Source organism: Lygodium microphyllum, chromosome 28 (assembly GCF_053477565.2).
Source record: "Lygodium microphyllum isolate KBCC chromosome 28, Lygodium_microphyllum_v1.1.10, whole genome shotgun sequence".
NCBI lineage: Eukaryota > Viridiplantae > Streptophyta > Polypodiopsida > Schizaeales > Lygodiaceae > Lygodium > Lygodium microphyllum.
The window spans coordinates 62,352,029-62,365,680 of record NC_141162.1 but is presented as its reverse complement, the minus strand read 5'-3'; positions in this window follow the sequence as shown (position 1 = coordinate 62,365,680).

Genomic DNA, 13,652 nt, shown 5'->3' with positions numbered 1-13,652 from the left:
TTTGCCCTTGTGAGGCTGAAGCTGTGTTCTTTGCAGTGACAGAATTTTTTGCAGTGTTCTGTAATGGCGTCTGATTCTCTTTCACAGATTGTCATTGAAAAGCTTGACAAGGACAACTTCCAAGCATGGAAGTTTAGAATGACGAATTTCCTTATGGAAAAAGGATATTGGGAATTCATTGCAGGAAATGAAGAACTAGTTCTTCCTGATGTTCCCAATCAACAGCAAATGCAGGCATTTAAAGGATGGCATGAGAGAGCCAGAAAAGTTATGTACTGGCTATCTATTAGTATTTCACACTCTATGATTGTGCATATTCAAGATGCAAGTATGCCAAAGGAGGCATGGGATACTCTGTCAAAAATGTATAGCACAAATACGCAAGCTAGGAAAATGCAGCTCAAGCAAGAGTTGCACAATGTGCAAAGAGAAAGTATGAGCATCAATGACTACCACATGAAGGTGAAGAAGATTGCAGATGCACTTGCTTCCATTGGGTCGCCAGTGGAAGATGATGATTTAGTTTCTGTGACCTTGACTAGTCTAGGAAAGGATTATGCATAGTTCCGAACATCGATTTCTGTCCGTGAAAGATTTCCTGATTTTGAGGAGTTGATTGCTCTTCTAATTTCTGAGGTGCAGAGAAATGGTGGTGCATCTTCTTCAGGAGGAACTTCAAAAAAAGTTGTATTCTACTCAAATGCTGGAAGAGGTAGAGGCAGAGGTAGAGGAGGCCGATCTGGAGGCCGTGGTAGAAATCAGAATATGCAGCAAACTCAAGAAAACCAGTCCTATGGAGGAGGACGCACTAACTCTAGAGGCAGGGGGAGCCAAAGAGGTCGTGGTGGATGGCAAAGAGGCCAAAATGCAAACAACAATGTTGAATGCTACTACTGTGGTAAAATGGGTCATATGGCTAAAAACTGCTATAAAAAGCAGAATGACATCATGAATGGAAAATTGCAACTAGGGAATTATGCATCTTCTAGTAGATAGGGTGATGATAGAAATGAGCATTTGTTTATGGTGCAGTACATGAACAATTCTTTGACAAGTGCAGAAGAAAGCAATGAAGTGTGGTATGTTGACTCAGGTGTATCAAACCCCATGACAGGTCATGCAGAATGGATGCAGGATGCAAGGAAAATGGAAAAACTAGGATTTGTGGAGACTGGTGATGATACTGCATATCCTATTGTGCAGATTGGAAAAATTCATTTGTCTATGCAGAATGGAAAAAAGAAATACCTATTGGATATATTTCATGTCCCAAATATCACCAAGAACCTGGTTTCTGTTGGTCAAATGGTTGAGTAGGGCTTGCACGCCAGATTTAATTCTCATGGATGCTTTGTTGAGGATATAAAAAATAAAGGTTGCTTGATAGCAAAAGGAAATAAGAAGGGCAGAATGTTTACGTTGGATGTCGACATGCCTGAATTGAGTACAACAATGTTTGCACATGAAACCGGTGTAGTTGCAGATATTGATATCTGGCATAAACACATTGGTCATGTTAATGTACAGCAACTTAAATCAATGCAAGCCCAAAATATTGTTGTAGGATTACCTAAATTCAAGGTTGTAGAAAAGCATAAGGTATGTGAAGCCTATCAGTTTGGAAAACAGGCAAGGAAACCATTTCCTAGACATGTTCAAGAGAGTAAGAAGCCATTGGAATTAATCCACTCTGATATGTGGACTACTAAAGCTGCATCTCTTGGAGGCTGTCACTATTTTGTCACTTTTATTGATGACTATAGCAGAAAAGTTTAGGTGTATTTTATGAAAAAGAAAAGTGAAGTTTTTGGGCATTTCAAAACTCTTAAAGCTATGGTTGAAAAAAAAAAACAGGCATGTAAATAAAATGCCTAAGGTCAAATGGAGGGGGAGAGTACCTCTCAAATGAGTTTGCAAAGTTCTTGCAGGAGCATGGCATAAAGCAGCAATATTCATGTAGCCATACCCCACAACAAAATGGAATTGCAGAAAGAAAAAACATGCATATTGGAGAGGTATCTCGTGCCATGCTCAATGAAAAAGGCTTGCCAGATTTCTAGTGGGTTGAAGTAGTTGCTACAACAGTCTACATAATGAACAGGACTCCCATTGCAGCAATACATGGGATGACTCCAGAGGAGAGGTATAATGGTAGGAAACCAGATATTTCTCATTTGAAAATTTTTGGTTGCATTACCTATGTTCATGTGCCAGATGAGTTGAGATCCAAGTTGGATCCAAAAGTTGAGAAGTGCATCTTTATTGGTTACTCTCTGTAGAAAAAAGGGTATAGATACTATAACCCTTCTGTAAAATATTACACGGCGCAGCGAACAGAATCTGAGAAAGAGATAGAGAGTACACAACAGATAAGAGGAGAATCAGTAAATTCTTTAACTCCAAACAACTGATACAAAGATGGCTCTGTCCACTCGTGCGCTTCCACTGTGTGAAGCTTAGATGGCGATCTAGACAAAAGATAGGTGAAGATCTTAAGGCTAGCTAGAACAACAACTCTGACTGGGTGAAAGATAAGTGAGTGATGGCTGCAAAGGGGTTTTGCTTTTATAGCCCGCGAAGGTCGTTAGGTCGGCATGCTGACCGACCTACCATATGAGCCTCCACTAGTTAGCCAGGGAATATTCCCTTTACCATCGGGCCGGGGGCGCTGCCCCCGGACCCCCACCAGGGGGGCCGCTGGCCCCCCTGGGACCCCGTAGCCAGGGGCCGCTTCTGCGGCCTCCGACCCCACAATAGGGGCCCCTTTTAACTCCCTTACACCGCAACTCGATTCAATGCGCCTCGAGTTGCTACCAGCATAACCACTCCGTCTAACCCAAAGATTAGACCCACAATGGTCACCTTTTTGCCATCCGGTCACATAGACCTCATATGATATACAAGTCAGGACTCCACCAATGTCCAGGCTCACACTTGGCTTCTCCTCATAATGGGGGCCTTACAACTTTGAGCACCATGGATCATTGGTAGCACCTAATGAGGGTGGGGCATTCGTCATATCTAACACCTTCTACTCGCAAGTTTACAGTGAGCAAAGATGTTGTTTTTGATAAGATGAGTAGCTGGTATAAACCAGTAAATGTGATTGATAATGTAGATGCACAAAATGGTAATGCTGCATAGAATTCACAGTAGTAATCACAAGATATTAGTGGACCTGAAGCGTTCTCTAGCAGTGGTTCACATTCTTTGCCATGGACAGGCAGATTGAGATCAGGAGAATCTTCTCAAAGCAATGCAAATAGTGGTATGCAGGTATCACGAAAAGGAAAAGAGAAGGTATATTAGCCCATGTTTGATGTGAATGCAGGTCACTCTTATATGGATGGTGAATCCAGTGGCTCAGAATAGAGCATTGATGATGAGTTGGGTATTCCTTCTATTGTTACACTTGGAGTAAGGAAGACCAGGGATGTTTTGAGAGCACCTAGGAGTGGACCTACTTTGCAGGTCTACCAGAGCTAGGTATCCTGTGGATAAGCTGAAATATGATGGATTTACAGCTATTCACTATGCCTATATGGTAAAAGTGATATAGGAACCGGAAGCCACTTCTTTTGAGCAAGCCATGGGAAAAAAAAAATGGAAGAAAGCCATGGATGAAGAAATGGATGCCTTGGAAGCAAATGCTACATGGGAATTGGTACCTTTGCCTAAAGGTAAGAATGCAATTGGTTGTAAGTGGGTTTATAAGGTGAAGCACAATGCAGATTTTTCTGTGAATAGATACAAGGCAAGATTAGTAGTCAAGGGTTATGCACAAACATATGGCATTGATTATGAAGAAACATTTATTCCGGTTGCAAGGATGGCAACCGTAAGAGCAATCATTGCTATGGCTACATCAAAGGAATGGTCTTTACATCAGATGGATGTAAAGAATGCCTTCTTGCATGGTGATTTGCAAGAAGAGGTATATATGGAGCAGCCACCAGGTTATATGCATGCTGTTCATCCTGAGTTTGTTTATAGGTTGAAGAAAGCCTTGTATGGCTTGAAGCAAGCACCTAGAGCATGGTTTGACAAGATGGGATAGTATCTTGTCACTATTGGCTTTCAGATCTCCAAGGCAGATTTCTCACTTTATGTGAGAAAAACAGAGAAAGGTATTATGCTACTTGTCATTTATGTTGATGATTTGATTATGATAGGTGGCAATGATGAAGATATCCTTCATGTGAAAATGCTATTGAAACAAAAGTTTGAGATGAAGGATTTGGGAGAGCTGCATTAGGTGATTAGATCACCAAGTGGGATACGGATCTTGCAGAGGCAGTATGGATTAGACATGCTGTCCAAATATGGGATGACAGGATGTAAGCCTATTTCAGTTCCTTTGGAGCAGAATGTAAAGCTAAGCGCAGATGCAGGTGAGCTTTTGGAAGACCCTACTATGTACAGACGCATAGTAGGAAGTTTGATTTATATGACTATTACCAGGCCATATTTGAGCTATACTGTTGGATTGGTAAGTCAGTTTATGCAAGCTCCAAGGAAATCGCATTTGGATGTGGCTAGATGCATACTCAGGTATGTAAAGTCCACATTGCAGTATGGACTACTTTATGAGACTGGGGTTCAGATACAGTTGCATGGATACACTGATGCTGATTGGGCTGGTAGTATTTCTGATAGACGATCTACCAGTGGATATGTATTCTCTTTTGGGAGTGCTGCAGTCACTTGGAGCAGAGAAACAACCTATAATTGCCTTGTCGAGCATAGAGGCTGAGTACAAGGGTACAGCAATGGCTGCATGTGAGGTAGCTTGGTTGCATAAGCTACTTTATGATATGCATCAACCTACAGATGGGCCAGTTGTCATTTATTGTGACAACATGAGCAGTATACACTTGGCAAATAACCCAGTCTATCATGCTAGAACAAAGCAGATTGAGGTGCATTATCACTATGTGCGGGAGAGGGTTTTTTAGGTCTTATTGATCTAGTTATGTCAGCACAGAGGATCAAGTAGCTAACATATTTATGAAGGCATTGGGTGCAGAGAAGCTATGCAAGTTCAAAGACCTGCTTGGTGTGCAAGAATTGGGATTGTGCTCGAGGGGGAGTGTTGAGATATCGAGCTCCACTCGTGATATGCTAGGGTGACCATTGTGCATTTATGTCACCAACTTGTTAGTTGCAGATGCGGTTGGTACACCACCCATGAATAATAGCTAAATGATAGCTATTCTTATCCACTCTAGTTCGTGGCTCAGTTAGTATGCCACCTTAGTTAATTGAGTTTGGTTTGAGACCCATATATAGGGTTCTCCTATTTCTTTGTACTAGACTTATTTTTGGCTTACACAAACCAAGAATAGGAAAACTGTTTTCAGCCTCCACCTTTGTGTGTATTCCCCCATTGTGCAAGCAAGAAAGCTACAAGTCAAACTCCTTCCTTCTCTCCCACAATCTTGACAGCGGGTGCCCGTCACAGTCGCTTATTCCTTATTCTTTTAGCGACAATTTGAATAAAGGAAGGCCCAACCACACAATGTGGTTGTTGGAGTTCCCACTTTTGAGCCTCTCTCTCTCTTGGCTCTTGCTCTCCATCCGCCATAGCTCTCACTGCCAAGCTTCTTCCTCCTACGTTCCACTTCCCTTTTAGTGGATGGGTTAAAGGTGTTAGATTATCATCCAAATTTACACATCTGACAATAATTGAATCATATTTTTGTCTACTTCCACCTACATCTCAATGTTACAGATAATAGGCTTCATGGTAGCCAAGAGTTTCCCTACAAGGGAATTCGCATCTACTACTTCCTCATACATTGCATTAGGACCTCTATGAGGGAAGGCATGGTCTTCATCAACCACAGCTACATCACCTTGTTCACAGGAAACAAAGTCTAGGGGTTCAAGGACTGCAAAGAAATCAATTGCATCACATGTTGCTCTTGGAGTAGAGGGATCATTGACTAGAAGAGAGCCAACATCATGGACCCACTTCAAAGGGGGTGCATCCATGGGAGGATAGGCATCACACTCAATGGTCTATGGCACACAATCTCAAGAGGAGTTCTCTATGACTACAATGGCTTGCTAATTGAGTTGGCATACCTTTATCTTTGATGGCTATTCAATAGAAGTAGAGGTATATATGATATATTTTTTATTGGTGACTCAACATTTTTTGAGGAAGAGGCTTAGATTTCGAAGTTGGCATCCATGAAGTAATAAGCCCAGACCATTGGCTTCCACTACTAAAGAAATGCCAAGCATCTATGGAGCTTGAGGAAGTAACCTTATTGGAAGGACAATTTGTTTGTCTTTGAGGTAGAATCACTTGTTAGATTGATGGCGATCGATTGCCTATAGCCCTAGTAGTCTTGAAATAACTTGCTAGTCTAAAGATACACTGTGGATTTGTGGATTTTACTACAGCTCTTATTCAAAGAGATGCTATTCATCTTCATTGGATCTTGAAGTTCAAGCTAGTATCATCCCGCTTTGTTGTCGAGTGAAAGGTTCTTTGTAATTTACAATTTTATATTTTATTATACTTAGAGAAGACAAGTAAAATTTCATTGCAACACTTTTTTTTGGTGCTTTATCTTGGAAATTGTGTCATTTGCTTTGTGAAACATTGATTGTCTTAAATGTTGTGATTGTTCTTGTAAAAATGGGGATATTAGTACTTGAAGTTTGAAATCATATGTTGTGAGAAGCGGATATTTCACAATAACTACAACAAAAGTGGGTTTCAAACTTTCTTGTCATTACGTGTCCTCTTTTTCTTATCTTTGTGTTTGGGCCATCATATTGTGTCATAGTTTTAGAACAAGCCAGTTTTTTATTGTGGTATTAGAGTTGAGTGTGAAGGCATAAGGGTTTTCAAATTGCATGTTGCATAGTTATTCTATTTGTAAAGACTTCTACAAGTGTGTAAGTTTTAAGTCCTTTTTTTTCATACTCTCTTTTTTGTTCTTCTGTTGTGGGTCTAAACCAAACTCAAGACCTTCTATTCCATTTCGCAGTTGATCTAGCACTACCTTTTGTGTTGTTTGAGGCTGGAGAGGCTATTGAGTTATGGTCTTTTGTTTAGTAATTGTGTATCATGGAAATTTCTTATTGATTTTATCGTCTAGGCAAAATCATAAACCTTTACTGACTCTCCTTTTAATCTCATCTTCGAATTGAGAGTAGGATTTTTCTTGTTTAAAATATTTGTTTGACATTGTAATGCAAACTAAATAAAGCATGTATAAAATGATGGAACCCAAGGGTCTAGAATTTAGCATTTAGGGCTCATGGTCTAGGATGTAGGGTTTAGGATCATGGATTGAGAGTTTAGTGTCTAGGGTCTAGGGTCTAGGGTTTAGGATTTAGGGTCTAGGATTTAGGATTTAAGGTCTAGGGTTATAGGGTTAAGGATTTAGTGTCTAGGGTCTAGAGCCTAAGATCTAAGATATTGTGTGATGTCTAGGGTCTAAGATCTATGGTTTAGGATTTAGGACCTAGGATTCAGGGTTTAGAATCTAGGTCTAGAGTTAAGAACTTAAGGTGTAGATTCTAGGGTCTAGGGCATCACATCATGTGTAGGGTAGTCTAAGGTGTATGGATTAAGGTATAGGATCTAGGTTCTAGGGTTTGGGGTCTAGGGTCTATGATCTAGTGCTTAGGGTTTAAGGTCTAAGGTCTAGGATTTAGGGTCTAGAATTTAGGATTTAGGAATTATGGCCTATGATTTAGGGCTTAGGATCTAGGGTCTAGGGTTCAAGACCAAGGATTTTAAGTTTAGCATATAGGGGTACAAACTCCCATAGGGCAACAAGATAGTACGTTGCAATATGGCATCAGAGTCCCGGGTAATTCACTATATGTTTACCCTCTATGTCATGTGTGTTCAGGGTCTACTTACAAATATCCTTATTTGTGAGTTTTTCCTTAATAAAATATAACCCTTTTGTATTCAATTTGTAAGTAACACCTTTATATGGGACCCTTCTCTGTATGTTTTTAAAAAAAAAAAGGTATTTTAAAAATCCCTTATATTGAATCTATGTGATACATATATATATTTATGATGACTGATCTCCTCAGGATCATAGTAAACATATATCATCAAGTATCAAAAGTGTAAGCTTTAGTAATTAAAAAATCCTTTGTAAAGTGAACATTGTCATGGCACTACGTGTCCACCACTGCAAACTTGAGGGCAAAGTTTTTCACCAAGAATTTGAAAACATTAGTGAGCGTCATTAGGAATTTATTTTCCATTGTGTGTGTCTTTCTATTTTAATGATTTTGTGGGAGATACTACATGGAGAGAATGCATATAATGGAGTGATGAATTTTGCCATGAATTATTGCTTCCATAGATTTTGTGCAAGGGGCTTTTGGCATTGCTGGGAGTCCAATAACATATCAAACTTTAAGATTATCTCCACCTTCAAGGCAAGAGACATTTGTGACTTTTGAATCTGCAACACCAAAGATATTGGAAGACTTGTCTAGCAATGATCTTAACAGATCTGAAGAGCCATCTATTTTCTCTTACTTTGGTGATAGCTCTTGCTATAGGTGACCAGTTTGACAAGTTCTTAAAGTATGCCATGCCGATGTTGCCTGAGCAACAGCTTTTGTTATAGATGTAGTTTCTGGACCTGCATATTTTCGAGCTATAATTGTTTTGATATAGAGATTAGTATGCATGCAGCAAATCTAGTTTTCCTACTTGGGGAACTTGCTTTGAATAATATGATGTTTTACTGGTACCGAGGTGCATATTTCTTCATGTGGACAGCAATTTTCATATTCTTTTCTTGGATTATCCGTGGGCTAGGAAAGAATGCTCATTCATTGAAAAGGGATGGAATGGAGTATGTGGAGTGCGAAGCCACAGTAAAAGCCTTTCCTCCCTTCAAAGATGCAATGAAGAAGAGAGGCATGAGTGATACGGAGCTACTTATGGTAGAATCACAGTGTGTTGGTTATTATAAAGAGGAGGATGCTCCTAGCTGAAGGCTTGCAAGGCCATTGATATTCTACAAAACGGATATCGATTGCCCTATGGAAAATGGATATACTCGATTAGCTGAGAGAATCCATGTCCTAGTTGACATGCAAAACATGAAAATTATTTAATTTGAAGACCCTAATCTAATACAATGATGGTAGCCTGGGTCGCAGATCAATTGCTCATCGCTTAAGTTTTGTTGGGATGGTTGTACCTTATGGGGATCCTAATGAACCCCACTACAGGAAGAATGCGTTTGAAGCTGGTACAGTTGTCGTTTGCTATGTCTGCTATTAAGCTGCAAGGCTCGTCTGGCATATCCACATAGACAAACCATGAAGATGACCACCATGACGAAGACGAAGACGAAGAAACGAGAATCGTTACCAGACCGCATTTTGAATTTGGGACAGAGACGCAATGCAAGCAAAGGAAACATCTAATTTTGCTTCTTCTCATGGTCGTGATGTGGTTTTCGTGTGGTTGTGATGTTTCAATCGCTATGGGGAGAGTGGGACCGTGAGAGAGTAAGACATCCTGAATTTGTATCATGGTGATCTTATAAAAATCAGAGTCGAGGGGGATCAATATATATTGAGCGGCGGTTAGAAACAACGAATCTAGTTAGCTTGCGTAGTCTACAATGATGCCAATATCTATCTGTTGGACGATTCTTTCAGTGCTGTGGATGCACAAATAGCCGTGACTATGTTCCATGATTGTGTCATGGGAGCTCTGAAGGACAAGACAGTTTTGCTAGTCACGCATCAAGCGAAGTTCTTACCAGCAGTTGATTCAATTCTGGTGATGCAAGATGGAGAGATTCAACAATCTGTGGGAAGATATGGTGGCATTAATCATGGCATGTAGAGTTTCTGCTCAGAAGTAGCATTTAGAAACATTCAAGATCGGCCTCGGATGCAATAATGTGATAGCTTGATTAATGGCTTCAAAGGCGGCATTTAAAATGCAAAGGTGGCGGCACGTATATGAACATGGCAGCATAACGCAAAGTAGGATAGTGTTTTTTTTTAATTTCAAAAAATGCTGAAACAATAGCCTTTAAGTTTTTAAGGCTTATTAAAAAAAAGGTTCAAGATATAAAAGTTTTTTTGAAAAGAAAAGCTCGATAGTTCAACGTGGGTATGAGTATAATTGAAAAGTCTATATAAGAGAGGCACTAGTGCTGGTGTGAGAGAGAGAGAGATGGGGCATCAAATCAAGTGGGAGAGGCTAGAGGTGGAGTTTGTATCCCTCACCCTCTTCGATCTTGTCATCGAGTCGAGTGTATAGGGCTAGAGGTTGAGTATGTATCCCTCACCTTCTTTGAAGTCCGACATCAAATTTTGGAGAGAAGGCTTGAGGACGAGCTTTTGGCCCCTCGCCTACATCAAAGTTTTGTCATCGCGAGTCACTATGAAGATTGTCTTCAGTTGAACTTTAAGCTTCTCACCTACTTTTGTAGTTCATCATCGAGTTCCTTGAAGTGACTTTTGAGTTCAAGCTTAGTGATTCTCGCCTTCCTCAAAATTCTTCCATAAAGTCTGATATCCCGCCTACTTCTCTTCTCTCTCAAGTTGAGAATTCATACTTGTCTTTCCCAAAACTCTTTTGATCTAATCCAAAATCCTTATGAACCTATAAGTTGCCTATATATTATTTAATCAAGATTTTGTTTCTTATTCAAAATTCTTTTGGATAAGTTTATTTCGTTGAATTCTCCCATCTCAAAGTGTCCCTGGAGCGAGCAACTTCACGAACCCCCCCGTAGAAATCCCGTGCGACAACGTCGTCATGGGCAATGAGTCCTTAAGTCATTCCATCAATCATAGACATTACTTTTATGGTCATTATAAGAGTCTAAAGTGATGCTATTGATGCTATGAAAATCTATGCAATAATGCAAACAAGATAAAATGATATTCTTGTATTTTGATAGTCACTTATTGTGATGGGGTCCCACATTTTCGCCATCATCTCTCTCCATATGCTCTCTAGTGTCACAACCCATCTTCTCTACTACAAAGATGGAATTTTGGCCTAGCTTAGACTTAAGAATACAACACTCTACAAGTTTGAAACTTTTAACATAAATCATTTGAAGTTTTGGGAATATGATATATAACATTGAAGAATACAATAGTATGATGTTAAGGCTCATGATAGCCAATAATAACTTGTCGGTCATAGAAAATAATTATACCACAATAATAATAATGAATGGTTTAATGTGTGTCTCTCCATAACATTAGGCTACACCTTTCTATTGCAACTATATAAAATGTGAAGTCTAATCTATTATTACTTGATAGGGGGGGGGGAGAGAGAGAGAGAGAGAGAGAGAGAGAGTGTGTGTGTGTGTGTGTGCGTAAGAGAGAGAGGGGAGAAGACTCTGCCCACTACCCCTTCAAGTGCCACTTTTAGGTACCTATGACCTAGAAGTTGTACAACTACCTTAAGTCGTACTAACCACCTCAATCCTTGACTCTATAAATTTGGCCTCAAACACATAAATTAGATGCTAGTATTGTCCTTTTTGGGGACTTAGGCAAGTTGATTGAAGGATCCTTAGAAATCTAGAATGTTTTGACAGCTATTGTCATTAGACATGTCTAGAGGTTTATGAAAAATAGAGTATTTGCATTTAGGTTGAAACTCTTCTCTCTTGATAGCATGAAATGCAAGCAAGAAAATTTGGTCTATTTGATGGGATTAGGAAAAAAATATTCGCTATTAAATGTAGTCCATAAAGCTATGAGTAAACATAGCCAACGTGTTAACTGCAAGTCATCATCTCACAACACCATGAACTTAATCAAGGTATGGAGATTTTTAAGCTTTTTTCTAGTTTTCTTAAAGATGAGGACCAAATATATAATGGAAAAACCATTTGAGTGTGAATAGGTACATATGTATCTAGAAATATTTGCAAATTTGACCTCAACAAAACTCAAGATATTTAGAAAATAAGACCTCAATTGGAGGTCTACTTATTTGCATGGGTGATGTATAATTATGGCTATCTTGGTCTACCTTGATGGAGGTCCATATGATTAACAAAAATCAAGATATTTAGTAAATAATTCCTCGATCAAGATTTTCTTATTTGCATGGGTGATTTACATGATGGGTATGATGATGGCTATCATGGTCTAATGATATGCAAACCTTGATCGAGATCCATATTGTAACGTGTCCCCTGGTATCATCCAGGATACGTCTTAGCAGTCCATCGGAAAGGATGCTTAGAAAACTCCACCCGGCACTCCCGAGGAATGTTACGGGTTTTGTGATCTAGGTCTTTCCGCATCTGCCACGTAGCGGAAGTATCCTGGCCGTTTCCCACTTAGGATCGATCGGAATTAGAGTTTTCTTGTTTGGTCATTAGCTAACAGCAACTAGCGTCAGACCCGAGCGAACTACTTTATGCAGAAACGCCAGGTCCAAAGTGGATTCACGCTGCACTTGGTTCAAGGAGAATGGGAAACGAGAGGGATGCAAAGCTCAACCTCTCTGCCATAAGGCATAGTCCCTATTCCGTTCCCCTAAAACAACGCAAATCGGGTAAGACGTAACTCTAGGTCATCGTTCTCGTTATTCTTTTTGATGATGATGATCATTCCGCTGTTCTTCGAGATTTTTGAGAAAAGTTCCCGGCTAACCGGAACCACCCATCCGTAGGACGGGTGACCCATGGCCCATCCTCCGCACTTTCCTCGATTTGTTTTAGTTATGTAATTATCTAACACATTAATTTGACATATAACAATCATCTTCTTTAATTAACCTTGTTAAACACTAGTTCCTTCACGTAATCTTATCACGTGACATAGAAAAACAACATCAAGCAAGTTCTTTTAACATTTCATCATTTTATTTTTGAAATACAAGGAGTTCCGCCCATAGGCTTGTCCATAATGTGCCCGAAGGCTATCCAGTAATCACCAGGGATCACTATTCCAAGCTTCCGCCCGACAACTAGTATGTGGGTCTCGAGATCCAATCCCGAGTCACGTTAGCCTCTTGTGCAGGACCCGGAAGGCAAGGGATTTACGGCCAGAGCCCCCCTTGGCACCCAAGCGTCCTCCTACTCCGAGTAGAGCTTAACGGAGAAACCTCTCGCGGCGGGTTCGGTCCACGTTCCCGGCACGGTCAACAACCCCCTTGGTTAGGGTCAGGCAGGCGGTTGGGGGTAACTGAAGCTGCCTCTCCCTTCAGGCCTTTTAACCTGAAGTATAGGTACTCATTTAATTTGTAATTCATAATTTAAACAGAGTCCTCAAATCTCTAGCAAGCACAAACATTTTCATTAATCAGCCCAGTTGTATGGCAAACTGCTAAGGAAGTGTTCTTTCCTTTTTGAGTGTATCAGCACTCGTTCCCAAGGTGTCTTGTAACTTGGCAAGATCTCTTACATTTTGGTGTAGGGCATACCCAACTTGGTTAACCCTAAGGTACCTTAGATATGCTAGTTTCTAGTTTACAACTTTCCTTATTTAGAAGGATACCCAAAAATACGTCTTTTTGCAAGATAACTTGCGTAAGGATCTGCCATCCTTGATGAGGGTTTTTCCCTCTTCTCCTTGTGGATGAATCACAAAATGATTTCATACATGTTGCGGAAGTCCTGCGATGGAATAATCTGTTTAGATTCTTTAGGCTGACG